The sequence below is a fragment of the Oncorhynchus nerka genome, linkage group LG19 (genome assembly GCF_034236695.1).
Source record: "Oncorhynchus nerka isolate Pitt River linkage group LG19, Oner_Uvic_2.0, whole genome shotgun sequence".
Lineage (NCBI taxonomy): Eukaryota > Metazoa > Chordata > Actinopteri > Salmoniformes > Salmonidae > Oncorhynchus > Oncorhynchus nerka.
Genome location: NC_088414.1, coordinates 36,411,293 through 36,428,243, shown reverse-complemented (window position 1 = coordinate 36,428,243; position 16,951 = coordinate 36,411,293). Strand labels below are relative to the sequence as shown.

Sequence of the window (16,951 nt, the reverse complement as noted above, 5' to 3'; positions counted from 1 at the left end):
GCACTCCCCAAGGAGACTGCCTGTTAACCTGTTGCTTCTACTCGGGACGCTTGCGTCCCAACTAGAGCTCTGGAAATGCAAATGCGCTACGCTAAATGCTAATAGTATTAGTTAAAACTCAAACGTTCATTAAAATACACATGCAGGGTATCGAATTAAAGCTACACTCGTTGTGAATCCAGGCAACAAGTCAGATTTTTAAAATGCTTTTCGGCGAAAGCATGAGAAGCTATTATCTGATAGCATGCAACACCCCAAAAGACCCACAGGGGACGTAAACAAAATAATTAGCATTTCGGCGTTACACAAACCGCACAATAAAATAGAAAACATTCATTACCTTTCACCATCTTCTTTGTTGGCACTCCTAGATGTCCCATAAACACTATTTGGGTCTTTATTTCGATTAAATCGGTCCATATAAAGCCTAGATATCGTTATATGTAGACTGTGTGATAAACGAAAAAAACAGTTTCAAAACGTAACGTCATTTTTTAAAATTCAAAAAGTCGACGATAAACTTTCACAAAACACTTCGAAATACGTTTGTAATGCAACTTTAGGTATTAGTAAACGTTAATAAGCGATAAAATTCATCAGGAGGCGATGTAAAGATCATTAGCTGTCCGTCTGGAAAAATGTCCGGCTAGAAACTCAACGAAAATATCCGGTCCTAGACCGGAGGAGATACGGTGTCCTGCATGTGTTTGACCAAGAAAAAACTCGAAGGGAAATGACAAGACTCTAGACACCGTGTGGAAGCTGTAGGTACTGCAACCTCAGTCAATTAATTGTGGTTCACCTTTATCAATGGGTTCAAATAGCGCATGGATATATTTTCCCATTTTCAGTGATCAGTTTTTCCTGTGCTTTTCGATGTAAATGCCGTTCTGGTAAAGCCACAGCAGTGATTTAACCAGTTTTTTAAACGTCTGAGTGTTTTCTATCCACACAGACTAAGCAAATGCATATACTATATTCCTGGCATGAGTAGCAGGGCGCTGAAATGTTGCGCGATTTTTAACAGAATGTTCAAAAAAGTAGAGGGTCGACTTAAGAGGTTAAGCGAATGCAGTAAGCCAAGGTAAGTTGCTAGCTAGCATTAAACTTATTTTATAAAAAAACAATCAATCATAATCACTAGTTAACTACACATGGTTGATGATATTACTAGATATTATCTAGCGTGTCCTGCGTTGCATATAATCTGACTGAGCATACAAGTATCAAGTATCTGACTGAGAGGTGGTAGGCAGAACCAGGCGTGTAAACATTCATTCAAACAGCACTTTTGTTCGTTTACCAGCAGCTCTTCATTGTGCATCAAGCATTACGCTGTTTATGACTTCAAGCCTATCAACTCCCGAGATGAGGCTGGTGTAACCGAAGTGAAATGGCTAGCTAGTTAACGCGCGCAAATTGCGTTTGAAACTTCACTCGCTCTGAGCCTTCTAGTAGTTGTTCCCCTTGCTCTGAATGGGTAACGCTGCTTCGATGGTGGCTGTTGTCGTTGTGTTGCTGGTTCGAGCCCAGGGAGGAGCGAGGAGAGGGACAGAAGCTATACTGTTACACTGGCAATACTAAAGTGCCTATAAGAACATCCAATAGTCAAAGGTTAATGAAATACAAATGGTATAGAGGGAAATAGTCCTATAATTCCTATAACTACAACCTAAAACTTCTTACCTGGGAATATTGAAGACTCATGTTAAAAGGAACCGCCAGCTTTCATATGTTCTCATGTTCTGAGCAAGGAACTTAAATGTTAGCTTTCTTACATGGCACATATTACACTTTTACTTTCTTCTCCAGCACTTTGTTTTTGCATTATCTAAACCAAATTCAACATGTTTCATTATTTATTTGAGGCTACATTTATTTTATTGATGTATTATATTAAGTTAAAATAAGTGTTCATTCAGTATTGTTGTAATTGTCATTATTACAAATACATTTTTAAAAAATCGGCCAATTAATCGGTATCGGCATTGAAAAATCATAATCGGTCGACCGCTAGACCTAACACATTTTATATTTTGAGATTCTTCAAAGTAGCCTCCCTATGCCTTGACAGCGTTTCACACTCTTGGCATTCTCTCAACCAGCTTCATGAGTTAGTCACCTGGAATGTATTTCAATTAACAGGTGTGCCTTGTTAAGTTCATTTGTGGATTTCAAGGCACAGTTAAACAGCATGGCTACCACAGCATTCTGCAGTGATGCGCCATCCCATCTGGTTTGCGCTTAGTACCACTATCATTTGTTTTTCAACAGGACAATGACCCAAAACGCACTCTTCAGCCTGTGTAAGGACTATTTCAACAAGAAGGCGAGTCATGCAGTGCTGCATCAGATGACCTGGCCTCCAAAATCGCCCATCCTCAACCCAATTGAGATGGTTTGGGATGAGTCGGACCACAGAGCGAAGGAAAAGCAGCCAACAAGTGCTCAGCATATGTGGGAACTCCTTCAAGACTGTTGGAAAAGCATTCCAGGTGAAGCTGGTTGAGAGAATGCAAAGCTGAAATCAAGGCAAAGGGTGGCTGTTTGAAGAATCTCAAATAGAAAATACATTTTGATTTGTTAAACACTTTTTTTTGTGGTTACTACATGATTGCATATGGGTTATTTCATAGTTTTGATGTCTTCACTATTATTCTATAATGTAGAAAAGAGTAAAAATAAAGAAACCCTTGAATGAGTAGGTGTTCTAAAACTTTTGACAGTATGTGAAGATGATCAGAGTGAAAGACTGGAAACTACCTGGCTCATCCTCCATGATCCCAGTTCTATCAGCACTAAAAGCTCCCAAAGGATAGAAGCGGCCGCGGCTCAAAACTGTGCTCTTTATTAAGCTTTTGCTGAAAAGATTGCATTTAATGAATTCGTTTTTTCCACAAAGACGTTTTGTTATATCGGGACAGAATTAGGCTAATGCTTTGCCATGACGAAAAAAAGATGGTCATTATCAAAATAAAATGATTGTGTTTGTGGGGAAGTTACAGAAACCACAATGTAATCGCATAACGATCAAAGAGGCTATAGAAAAAGACAACAAAGAAAAATGAATTTCATTTTGCAATGGTAGTCATAGCACAATTATGTGTCCTTCACTCAGCTTTGCGTTCTTCATCATCTGTTGTTATGGTCACGAAATGTCATGAAATTATCTGTCTCAGAGTTCTGTGGAAAACACTAAGGAAGGGGCTTTCACACCGAATTGGTTTGGAATGTTTTTTCCGAACTCTGGTGTGTTAGCCCGCTTGGTTTGTTTGGACTGGTGTAAAGTGAACATACTACCTATGTGGTTTATTAAATGGTGGTCTTGGTCAGATTCAATTTGTACCAATTCATACAGTGGTGTGGTTTGCTGCAAGTCAGAAAGGATTCAGGTTCAAACAAAGGAGAGAACCAGAATTGCACAGTATTAATGGTTTTGACAGCAGCACATTTCTGAGCACATCTGATGCAGATTAGGGGAGACGGGGGCTGTACTGGGGATATAGGCTATTGAATATAGACTTCACCTAGCAATTAGAGCAGGTATTGCGCTGTTTCCTCCCATATGTTGTTGGAAGAGCAAATCGAAAGTACTGAAGATGACACAAGTTGTGTTTCTTTATAATCATAGATGGGTTTAACCTCTGGGATATTCGGGACGGTAGCATCCCACCTCGCCAACAGCCAGTGAAAGTGCAGGGCGCCAAATTCAAAACAACAAAAATCTCATAATTAAACATCCTTAAGCATACAAGTATTTTACACCATTTTAAAGATACAATTCTTGTTAATCCAGCCACAGTGTCTGATTTCAAAAAGGCTTTACAGTGAAGGCTCCACAAATGATTGTTAGGTCACCACCAAGTCACAGAAAAACACAGCCATTTTTCCAGCCAAAGATAGGAGTCACAAAAAGCAGAAATATTGATCAAATGAATCACTAACCTTTGATATTCATCAGAGGACACTCATAGGACTTCATGTTACACATACATGTATGTTTTGTTCAATAAAGTGCATATTTATATCCAAAAATCGAATTTTACATTGGCGTGTTATGTTCAGTAGTTCCAAAACATGCAGTGATTTTGCAGAGAGCCACATCAATTTACAGAAATACTCAACATACTCAATAATAAACATTGATAAAAGATACAGCTATTATACATGGAACTTTAGATAAACTTCTCCTTAATGCAACCGCTGTGTCAGATTTTTAAAAAACCTTATGGAAAAAGCATATCATGCAATAATCTGAGTTCGGCGCTCAGAGACCAAAACAGCCAAAGATATCCGCCATGTTGTGGAGTTAACAGAAGTCAGAAATAGCATTATAAATATTCACTTACCTTTGATCTTCATCAGAATGCACTCCCAGGAATCCCAGTTCCACAAATGTTTGACTTGTTCGATAAAGTTCATAATTTATGTCCAAATACCTCCTTTTGTTAGGGCGTTTGGTAACCAAATCCAGCCGAAAGGTCGTATGAAAAGTCCAAAACGTTATATTACAAGTCGTAGAAACATGTCAAACGAAGTATAGAATCAATCTTTAGGATGTTTTTATCATAAATCTTCAATAATGATCCAACCCGAGAATTCTTTTGTCTGTAGAAAAGCAATGGAACGCAAGCTAACTTTCACATGACCGTGCGTCATGAGCTCATGGCAATCTGCCATCAATCCCCTCTCATTCGGCCCCCCTTCACAGTAGACGCATCAAACAAGGTTCTAAAGACTGTTGACATCTAGTGGAAGCTTTAGGAAGTGCAAAATGGCCCCACAGACACTATATTGGAATGGCAATGAGTTGAAAAACTACAAACCTCAGATTTCCCACCTCCGGGTTGGATTTTTCTCAGGTTTTCACCTGCCATATGAGTTCTGTTATACTCACAGACATCATTCAAACAGTTTTAGGAACTTCAGTGTTTTCTATCCAAATATACTAATTATATGCATATTCTAGCTTTGGACACATGGAATAAACAAACAGTCAATAATACAATAAAGTATATATACAGTGTGTGCAAATGAGGTAGGATAAGGGGGGTGAGGCAATAAACGGGCCATGGTGTCACAATTATTACAATATGGCAAATGAAACACTGGTGTGATAGTTATGCAGAAGTTGAGTGTGCAAGTAGCGATACTGGTGTGCAAAATAAATAACAATATGGTGATGAGGTAGTTGGATGGGCTATTTACAGATTGGCTATGTACCGGTGCAGTGATCTGTGAGCTGCTCTGACAGCTGGTGTTTAAAATTAGTGAGGGAGATATGAGTTTCCAGCTTCAGTGATTTTTGCAGTTCGTTCCAGTCATTGGCAATGGAGAACTGGAAGGAAAGGCTGCCGAAGGAGGAACTGACTTTGGTGGTTACCAGTGAAATATGCCTGCTGGAGGGCGTGCTGCGGGTGGGTGTTGCTATGGTGACCAGTGAGCTGAGATAAGGCGGGGCTTTACCTAGCAATGACTTATAGATGACCTGGAGCCAGTGGGTTTGGCAACGGACATGAAGCGAGGGCCAGCCAACGAGAGCATACAGGTTGCGGTGGTGGGTAGTATAAGGGGCTTTGGTGACAAAACGGATGGCACTGTGATAGACTGCATCCATCTAGCTGAGTAGAGTGTTGGAGGCTATTTTGTAAATGACATTGCCGAAGTTGGGGATTGGTAGGAAGGTCAGTTTTACAAGGGTGTTTGACAGCATGAGTGAAGGGTGCTTTGTTGCGAAATAGGAAGCCAATTCAGTTTTACTATGTATGTATGGAATGTAAAACGATTCGGACCAAATGGAGAAACAATTCATCAAACCCTAATTCGAGCTTTAGCTCAGAACTGTGTGAAAATGACCTTTGTGTGCATTGAGGACTGGCATGTGAGATGAGTTCAGAGCACGTTTGAGGAGCAGCCAGTTAAGTGTTGGGGCTGGACCTGAGACCAAACCTTTGGGTGGCTCTCAGAATAAGCTTTATTTGCGAAGTACATTTTCACATACCCGGATTTGACTCAGTGAAGTGGTGATGCTAGCAATAGGCTAAATGTACAGACTTAATATAGAGGAATTTACACCATCTCTAGAATATAAACAGAATATAAAATAATTGTCGCAAGTCACGTGCTGCCTCACTGAGCACCACATAGATAGCTAAGTACATTAGCATGGATGGATTCTCTGGGCGATATGCTCCTTGGCAGTTTCACAGAGCAGTGAAATTCTTTCTCCAATTCCTGCCGCTCTTAAATGCATTTATTTAATCTGGTTTAGGATGATCTCTTTTGCAAAGGTGTGTGTGTGTGTGTGAGAAAAAGCGAGGGAGGAAAATTAAATGAGTAGCCCATTGAATTATGATTCCTTCTACCTTCATTCCTTCCACAAATGTGATTGCATTTCTATGCATGCATATTGTATAGGCTTTTCATGTCTGGAATTGTCATGCGGGTCGTATTATCCTGCCGTGTCTGTCAATATGACTCTCTCGCTTTCTTTGATTTTATATATATTTATAAAGCCACATTGATAACATCCATCACTTCACAACCCCAGTCCTGGTTGGAATAACAGAAGAGATTTTTGCCAATGAGCACTGTTGTCTCAAGTGAGAAGGTCTGTCAGGAGTCAGCATGTCTATGGGAGAATCTCATTTGCATTTCCTTGATTCCTCAAGTTTTTCTCTCTTCACCTTCCCAAAACCCATTGAATGAGAAGGTCAGAGGGGAGGGACCTCCTTTCTTCTCATCCAATGGGTTTTGGGAAGGTGAAGAGAAACTTGAGGAATCAAGGAAATTCAATTGAGTCTCCCCATGTCCATATCAAGTCACTTGCTGGCAGTTTCCTGAGACCACAAGATCTTCTCTACCTGACCTGCTGACAACTAGCCAGCATGCCTCCTCACGGTGACAACTTTACGTTGCACATCACATGTCAGCCCGGACAGTGGGCACAGAAGTTTAAAAAAATAAAAATAATAATAAATATATACTTATTCCATTGCGGGAGAGAGAGGGGGATACAGGTAGTTTTTGGAATTGGGAGGGCTAGAACCCCATTATTTGGGGTTGGCATCCGTCATTTTTAGAGTATCGTAACCCTTTTGTAGGTGAGAGAAGGGGACAGGCTCAAACTGCCAACAATAACAAAACCATTAGCATCAGCTGTGAGCTCTGACATAATCTGTCAACAGTCGGTAAAATAGTATGATTGTTTTGGCCTTGGTTTCAGAATATGAGGAGTATACATTCTGGGCCCCCCAAAAAATATATGACTACAAATATAGGCTGCCGCTTACAGCCATCAGATTTTTCAAAATGATGTTTGCAAATAAACAGCAATCCAAAACACCACCGGCCTTGGAACACAAACCACTGTCAGAAGGATTGACCATTTCACAGTACAGAAATGAGAGTGGTTCCTCCTCCGATGGTTACTCCTCCACATTCTTCCCACGACAACCCAGGGAGAAAAAAAAAATCCCTCTTTGAAAATGTTGAGCATTTCCTTTCCAGATAGACTAGACTGAGGATTTGTTCTCTCTGAATGGGAAATATGGGGAGCAGATTCAAACAATGGTCAGACACATCAAACTACTTAGTTCTTTAGAGGATTCCTAGAGAGGACTACTTAGTTCTATGAGAACCTAAATCATATAGCACATACGAAAAGACGTGGGCTCACTATTACCACAAAGGAAGCATGTAGTTTAGGAAAGGTGTGTCTGTGTGTGTCGATCAATCCCTCCCTCCCTCTGGGAAGTAGCTGTATGTTCCTCAGTATTGCCACACTAGCTCTACCAACAGTGAGCTGGCCAGCACACAACTGGTTGGAGTTAGACTGATTTTTGAATAGTACTCGGTCAGGTAATGTGTATTTATCAAGATGATGAATAAGGGCGTTTGACGTATCTTTTTATATTCCCGATCACGCTTTCATTCTCAATACTGCACTAGTATGCACATTCCACAGGAGATGGGCTTAGTAGTGAGTTGACCCAATTGTAATCTGGTAAGTGCTCTTTTTGAAGTGGCACCCTTTCCTTTATCTCAAACCCCAGTGCGTTTACATAATTAAGTCTTTGTTGCTGTAATGTTGATTCACAGTTGGCTGTACAGTGTGAATATTGTCAATCACAGTACAATCAAATGTGTAATTCAATGGTTTTGAATGTAAATTTGACATCGTCATAAGTATTTGTCTTAAAAGTGACATTGTTCAATCTGATACAAGCTATTAGCATGACTGGTGGTGTGTAGGCTAAACCCCCCCCTGTTTCATAATGATCTACAATGGAGCTTTACTCTTAAACCAATGTGGCTCTGTATGTTCCAGACTCTTTTAATATAATATGCCACTTAGCAGATGATTTTATCATACATTTTATGCATACAGTTTTTACGTATGGGTGTTCCTGAAAATAGAACACACTATTCTGGAATTACAAGTTTGTCTACCAACTGAGCTACAGAGGACCTATTTTTTTTTGTTGTCATGCATACATCTCATTTAATAAATGTCGTCGTCTTCTTCTGTGTTTTTCTAGGCGTGCCCGTCTGGTGTGTCTGTGAGGAACATTAGTCTATATCACCAAATACACCAGGGTCCCCTGACCTGAAGCCTGTTCATATCTGATGCTCTTTCAAAAGAGAGAGTACCACCGCACTGTGGCTGGAGATTTTGTTTTAAGGAAGAGAACCCCCCCCACCGTTTGGAAAAGGGTAAGAACTTGTCTTTTATCCTGATGAGCGTCCTGTTCAGGGACTGTACACTACCATTCAAAAGTTTGGGGTCGCCTAGAAATGTCCTTGTTTTGAATGAAAAGCATTTTTTTTTTGTACATTACAATAACATCAATTTGATCAGAAATACAGAGTAGACATTGTTAATGGTTAAAAAAATATATATAAAAGGATCTCGTACAACACTGTACTGCTCTCTTCGCAGAACAGTGTAAACTGGCTCTAACCAGAATAGAAAGAGTGGGAGGCCCCGGTGCACAACTGAGCAAGAGGACAAGTACATTAGTATCTAGTTTGAGAAACAGACTTCTCACAAGTCCTCAACTGGCAGATTCATTAAATAGTACCCGCATAACACCAGTCTCAACAGTGAAGAGGCGACTCCGGGATGCTGGCCTTCTAGGCAGAGTTCCTCTGTCCAGTGTCTGTGTTATTTTGCCCATCTTAATCTTTTCTTTTTATTGGCCAGTCTGAGATATGGCTTTTACTTTGCAACTCTGCCTAGAAAGCCAGCATCACTGTTGACGGTGAAGACTGGTGTTTTGCGGGTACTATTTAATGAAGCTGCCAATTGAGGACTTGTGAGGCATCTGTTTCTCAAACTAGACACTAATGTACTCAGTTGTGCACCAGGGCCTCACACTCTTTATATTCTGGTTAGAGCCAGTTTGCACTGTTCTGTGAAGGGAGTAGTACACATCATTGCATGAGATCTTCAGTTTCTTGACAATTTCTCACGTGGAGTAGCCTTCATTTCTCGGAACTAGAATAGACTGATGAGTTTCAGAAGAAACATTTTGAGCCTGTAATCGAACCCACAAATGCTGATGCTCCAGACACTCAACTAGTCTATAGAAGGTCAGTTTAATTGCTTCTTTAAATTTACATTTAAGTCATTTAGCAGACGCTCTTATCCAGAGCGACTTACAAATTGGTGCATTCACCTTATGACATCCAGTGGAGCAGCCACTTTACAATAGTGCATCTAAATCTTTTAAGAGCGGGGGGTGAGAAGGATTACTTTATCCTATCCTAGGTATTCCTTAAAGAGGTGGGGTTTCAGGTGTCTCCGGAAGGTGGTGATTGACTCCGCTGTCCTGGCGTCGTGAGGGAGTTTGTTCCACCATTGGGGGGCCAGAGCAGCGAACAGTTTTGACTGGGCTGAGCGGGAACTGTACTTCCTCAGTGGTAGGGAGGCGAGCAGGCCAGAGGTGGATGAACGCAGTGCCCTTGTTTGGGTGTAGGGCCTGATCAGAGCCTGGAGGTACTGAGGTGCCGTTCCCCTCACAGCTCCGTAGGCAAGCACCATGGTCTTGTAGCGGATGCGAGCTTCAACTGGAAGCCAGTGGAGAGAGCGGAGGAGCGGGGTGACGTGAGAGAACTTGGGAAGGTTGAACACCAGACGGGCTGCGGCGTTCTGGATGAGTTGTAGGGTTTAATGGCACAGGCAGGGAGCCCAGCCAACAGCAAATTGCAGTAATCCAGACGGGAGATGACAAGTGCCTGGATTAGGACCTGCGCCGCTTCCTGTGTGAGGCAGGGTCGTACTCTGCGGATGTTGTAGAGCATGAACCTACAGGAACGGGCCACCGCCTTGATGTTAGTTGAGAACGACAGGGTGTTGTCCAGGATCACGCCAAGGTTCTTAGCGCTCTGGGAGGAGGACACAGTGGAGTTGTCAACCGTGATGGCGAGATCATGGAACGGGCAGTCCTTCCCCGGGAGGAAGAGCAGCTCCGTCTTGCCGAGGTTCAGCTTGAGGTGGTGATCCGTCATCCACACTGATATGTCTGCCAGACATGCAGAGATGCGATTCGCCACCTGGTCATCAGAAGGGGGAAAGGAGAAGATTAATTGTGTGTCGTCTGCATAGCAATGATAGGAGAGACCATGTGAGGTTATGACAGAGCCAAGTGACTTGGTGTATAGCGAGAATAGGAGAGGGCCTAGAACAGAGCCCTGGGGGACACCAGTGGTGAGAGCACGTGGTGAGGAGACGGATTCTCGCCACGCCACCTGGTAGGAGCGACCTGTCAGGTAGGACGCAATCCAAGCGTGGGCCGCGCCGGAGATGCCCAACTCTGAGAGGGTGGAGAGGAGGATCTGATGGTTCACAGTATCGAAGGCAGCCGATAGGTCTAGTAGGATGAGAGCAGAGGAGAGAGAGTTAGCTTTAGCAGTGCGGAGCGCCTCCGTGATACAGAGAAGAGCAGTCTCAGTTGAATGACTAGTCTTGAAACCTGACTGATTTGGATCAAGAAGGTCATTCTGAGAGAGATAGCGGGAGAGCTGGCCAAGGACGGCACGTTCAAGAGTTTTGGAGAGAAAAGAAAGAAGGGATACTGGTCTGTAGTTGTTGACATCGGAGGGATCGAGTGTAGGTTTTTTCAGAAGGGGTGCAACTCTCGCTCTCTTGAAGACGGAAGGGACGTAGCCAGCGGTCAGGGATGAGTTGATGAGCGAGGTGAGGTAAGGGAGAAGGTCTCCGGAAATGGTCTGGAGAAGAGAGGAGGGGATAGGGTCAAGCGGGCAGGTTGTTGGGCGGCCGGCCGTCACAAGACGCGAGATTTCATCTGGAAAGAGAGGGGAGAAAGAGGTCAGAGCACAGGGTAGGGCAGTGTGAGCAGAACCAGCGGTGTCGTTTGGCAAACGAGGATCGGATGTCGTCGACCTTCTTTTCAAAATGGTTGACGAAGTCATCTGCAGAGAGGGAGGATTCAGGAGGGAGGAGAAGCTGGCAAAGAGCTTCCTAGGGTTAGAGGCAGATGCTTGGAATTTAGAGTGGTAGAGAGTGGCTTTAGCAGCAGCGACAGAAGAGGAAAATGTAGAGAGGAGGGAGTGAAAGGATGCCAGGTCCGCAGGGAGGCGGAGCCCTGTTCTGTGAGCTCGCAATGAGTCGTCGAGCCACGGAGCGGGAGGGGAGGACCGAGCCGGCCTGGAGGATAGGGGACATAGAGAGTCAAAGGATGCAGAAAGGGAGGAGAGGAGGGTTGAGGAGGCAGAATCAGGAGATAGGTTGGAGAAGGTTTGAGCAGAGGGAAGAGATGATAGGATGGAAGAGGAGAGAGTAGCGGGGAGAGAGAGCGAAGGTTGGGACGGCGCGATACCATCCGAGTAGGGGCAGTGTGGGAAGTGTTGGATGAGAGGGAAAAGGATACAAGGTAGTGGTCGGAGACTTGGAGGGGAGTTGCAATGAGGTTAGTGGAAGAACAGCATCTAGTAAAGATGAGGTCGAGCGTATTGCCTGCCTTGTGAGTAGGGGGAAGGTGAGAGGGTGAGGTCAAAAGAGGAGAGGAGTGGAAAGAAGGAGGCAGAGAGGAAAGAGTCAAAGGTAGACGTGGGGAGGTTAAAGTCGCCCAGAACTGTGAGAGGTGAGCCGTCCTCAGGAAAGGAGCTTATCAAGGCATCAAGCTCATTGATGAACTCTCCGAGGGAACCTGGAGGGCGATAAATGATAAGGATGTTAAGCTTGAAAGGGCTGGTAACTGTGACAGCATGGAATTCAAAGGAGGCGATAGACAGATAGGTAAGGGGAGAAAGAGAGAATGACCACTTGGGAGAGATGAGGATCCCGGTGCCACCACCCCGCTGACCAGAAGCTCGGGTGTGCGAGAACACGTGGGCAGACGAAGAGAGAGCAGTAGGAGTAGCAGTGTTATCTGTGGTGATCCATGTTTCCGTCAGTGCCAAGAAGTCGAGGGACTGGAGGGAGGCATAGGCTGAGATGAACTCTGCCTTGTTGGCCGCAGTTCCAGAGGCTACCGGAGACCTGGAACTCCACGTGGGTCGTGCGCGCTGGGACCACCAGATTAGGGTGGCCGCGGCCACGCGGTGGGAGCGTTTGTATGGTCTGTGCAGAGAGGAGAGAACAGGGATAGACAGACACATAGTTGACAGGCTACAGAAGAGGCTACGCTAATGCAAAGGAGATTGGGAATGACAAGTGGACTACACGTCTCGAATGTTCAGAAAGTTGAGCTTACGTAGCAAGAATCTTATTGACTAAAATGATTAGAAATGATACAGTACTGCTGAAGTAGGCTAGCTGGCAGTGGCTGCGTTGTTGACTTTGTAGGCTAGCTGGCAGTGGCTGCGTTGTTGATTCGGGGGCTAGCTGGCTAGTTAGCAGTGTTGATTACGTTACGTTGCGTTAAAAGAACGACAATAGCTGGCTAGGTAACCTAGAAAATCGCTCTAGACTACACAATTATCTGCACAATTATCTTTGATACAGAGACGGCTATGTAGCTAGCTATGTAGACGGTGGGCGTTAGCTAGCTGGCTAGCTGCTGGGCAGATACGTTAGGACGACGAAATACGCTAATTACGCAATTATCTTTGATACAAAGACGGCTATGTAGCTAGCTAAGAAGAAATTGCTAAGATTAGACAAATCAAACCGTTGTACTATAATGAAATGTAATGAAATGTAATGAAAAGTTATACTACCTGCAGACCGAAGTGATAAATCAGAACAACAGTTTTCAGCTGTGCTAACATAATTGCAAAAGGGTTTTCTAATGATCAATTAGACTTTTAAAATTATGAAGTTGGATTAGCTAACACGATGTGCCATTGGAACACAGGAGTGATGGTGTTTGATAATGGGCCTCTGTACACCTATGTAGATATTCCATTAACAGGCAGCTGTTTCCAGCTACATTAGTCATATACAACATCAACAATGTCTGCACTGTATTACTGATCAATTTGATGGTTATTTTAATGGACAAAGAAGGCATCAAGCTCCCTCACGCTCCAGCCAGAAACAGGAGAGAGGTTCCCTCCTGCCACATTCTGTCTCGGACAAGGCTTACTGTCATCCTGGGTGGGAGGTGGACTGATTTGGATGGCGGAGGTGGCAGGTCTCCTGGAGGAACATTCAGCACTGAAACAGGGGGCGAAGAGTGAACACTCGGCCTCCCTCCCCTAATAAGACAAAGCACCCTGTGCTTAAGTGAGAGGTGGAAGTGCCTGTACCTGTCACTTGCCGTTTGGGTTGTGTGCCAGTGGTATGCTAGTAGCAGCCTGTTCAGCAGGCGTTCTAACCTTGGGGGCTTGATCTGGCTAATTTAACACAAAATATCCCCTGTCAAAACTTGGGTTCGAAGTTCGCACCGATATTGGATCACATCGAATGAAGGAAATACAATATTGGGTTTCCAGTGCAAATGGATTGACTATTTCAAAATGAGGAACTAAAATAGGGTAGTCGGAGGAGCTTGCCCATTTGGGCTGTTGCCCACGGTACTTGATCTGTCTAGCTGCTCAATATGGATTTGCTTTGAGTTTATTAGTTCTCAAAGAGATGTCCATTGTGAACAAATACAAAGTTATAGTACTTTTTGTACTACACCACATGTAAGATCTTTGACTATTCATGTGTACTGCATTACTGAAAGAAATGGCATTTGGCTCATAGGCATTTTGTGTATTTCAACAAGTTTACATTTTCTTCACCTTCTGTACGTTAGGGAAGAAGTGGAAGAGAATGAATTATGAACTTTCATGAATAATTGAAAGTATTTGGCAGAATTTATTAATTAATATGTGAGAAAGGCATCTCCTAGAGCCATTTACTGTGCTGGGACTAACTCACAACACCGCCTGATTCTGCAAGGCTGCTTCAACCTGGAGAATGATTAGCCAGTCAGGGCAGACAGACCTTTTGTCAAATGATGCATATTTAAGACCTCATGAGACATAGTCTTACGTCAGATGGCGTTACTCCTACGCGACGCTCATCCCTCAACCGATCTGTCTTGTAGGATGTGGAAGTTGTATATATTAAGTATTTGAATACTCCCGAGTATCTACCATTCAACAATGAAAACATAATCACTGCGTTCTCGTATGACTCTCCATGAAATAGGCAGAATAACTAGAAAAATTATTACAAATGTGACAGTGATTTAATAGTTTGCCGTTGTGAGAAAATAAAAACAAAGCGGTGGCTTTCTCTTGCATAAATGATGTGCTAGGACGTCAGTCTCCAGTGCAATGACTGACAACTTGATCATCTGCTTAGCTTACTGTTGTAATGTTAGCTAGCTACACTGAACAAAAATACAGTTGAAGTTGGAAGTTTACAAACAATTAGGTTGTAGTCATTAAAACTTGTTTTTCAACACCTCCACACATTTCTTGTTAACAAACTATAGTTTTGTCAAGTCGGTTAGGACATCGACTTGTGCCTGACACAAGTAATTTTCCCAACAATTGTTGACACACAGAAAATTTCACTGTATCACAATTCCAGTGGGTCAGAAGTTTACATACACTAAGTTGACTGTGCCTTTAAACTGCTTGGAACATTTCAGAATGATGTCATGGCTTTAGGCTAATTGACATCATTTGAGTCAATAGGAGGTGCACCTGTAGATGTATTTCAAGGCCTACCTTCAAACTCAGTGCCTCTTTGCTTGACATCATGGGAAAATCAAAAGAAATCAACCAAGACCTCAGAAAAAAGACCTCCACAAGTCTGGTTCATCCTTGGGAGAAATTTCCATACGCCTGAAAGTACCACGTTCATCTGTACAATGGTACGCAAGTATAAACACCATGGGACCACGCAGCCGTCATACCGCTCAGGAAGGAGACGCGTTCTGTCTCCTAGAGATGAACATACTATGGTGCGACGGCTGCGTGATCCCAAGAACGACAGATTTTCACCGTGTCAGCTCGGGGGATCCATTCTTGCAACCTTACAGTTCACTTGTCCAATGCTATAACCACCTGCCTCTCGTTGCACTCCACAAGAGACTGCTTGTTACGCGAATGCAGTAAGCCAAGGTAAGTTGCTAACTAGCATTAAACTTATCTTATCAAAAACAATCAATCATAATCACTAGTTAACTACACATGGTTGATGATATTATCTAGCGTGTCCTGCGTTGCATATAATCTGACTGAGCATACAAGCATACAAGTATCTAAGTATCTGACTGAGAGGTTGTAGGCAGAACCAGGCGCGTAAACATTCATTCCCCAGTTATTCCCCTTGTTCTGCATGGATAATGCTGCTTCAAGGGTGGCTGTTGTCGATGTGTTCCTGGTTTGAGCCCAGGGAGGAGCGAGGAGAGGGACGGAAGCTATACTGTTACACTGGCAATACTAAAGTGCCTATAAGAACATCCAATAGTCAAAGGTTAATGAAATACAAATGGTATAGAGGGAAATAGTCCTATAATTCCTATAACTACAACCTAAAACTTCTTACCTGGGAATATTGAAGACTCATGTTAAAAGGAACCACCAGCTTTCATATGTTCTCATGTTCTGAGCGAGGAACTTAAACGTTAGCTTTCTTACATGGCACATATTGCACTTTTACTTTCTTCTCCAACACTTTGTTTTTGCATTATTTAAACCAAATTGAACATGTTTCATTATTTATTTGAGGCTAAATTGATGTTATGGATGTATTATATTAAGTTAAAATAAGTGTTCATTCAATATTGTTGTAATTGTCATTATTCCAAATAAATCAAATAAAAATCGGCCGATTAATCGGTATCGGCTTTTTGGTCCTCCAATAATCGGTATCGGCGTTGAAAAATCATAATCGGTTGACCTCTGACGTAAACTTCTGACCCACTGATGTGATGAAAGAAATAATAGCTGAAATAAATAATTCTCTCTCCTATTATTCTTGCATTTCACATTCTTAAAGTAAAGTGGGGATCCTAACTGACCTAAAACAGGGAATTTTTACTAGGATTTGTCAGGAATTGTAAAAAACTGAGTGTAAATGTAATTGGCTAAGGTGTGTAAACTTCCGACTTCAACTGTATATAAACGCAACATGCAACAATTTCAAAGATTTTAATGAGTTACAGTTCATATAATCAAATCAGTCATTTGAAATAAATTAATTAGGTCCTAATCTATGGATTTCACATGACTGGGAATGCAGACATGCATCTGTTGGTCACAGATACCTTTAAAAAAATGGCAGGGGTGTGTATCAGAAAAGCAGTCAGTATCTAGTGTGACCACCATTTGCCTCATGCAGCATGACACATCTTCTTCGCATAGAGTTGATCAGGCTGTTGACTGTCACCAGTGGAATGTTGTCCCACTCCTTTTCAATGGCTGTGCAAAGTTGCTGGATATTGGCTGGAACTGAAACACGCTGTCGTACATATCGATCCAGAGCATCCCAAAAATGCACATGGGTGACATGTCTAGTAAGTATGCAGGGCATGGAAGA

General features: G+C 42.8%; 1 protein-coding gene across 3 annotated transcripts in view; it reads left to right on the top strand.

The window, feature by feature from the left end:
- LOC115101485 (bifunctional heparan sulfate N-deacetylase/N-sulfotransferase 1-like) overlaps window positions 1–16,951 on the top strand; it is a 143,693-nt gene that overhangs the window by 25,282 nt on the left and 101,460 nt on the right. For all 3 annotated transcript variants that reach the window (XM_029620999.2, XM_029620997.2, XM_029621001.2), the window contains exon 2: window positions 8,541–8,715. The gene's annotated coding sequence lies outside the window, so the exon portion shown is untranslated. The remainder of the gene's footprint in view (window positions 1–8,540; window positions 8,716–16,951) is intronic.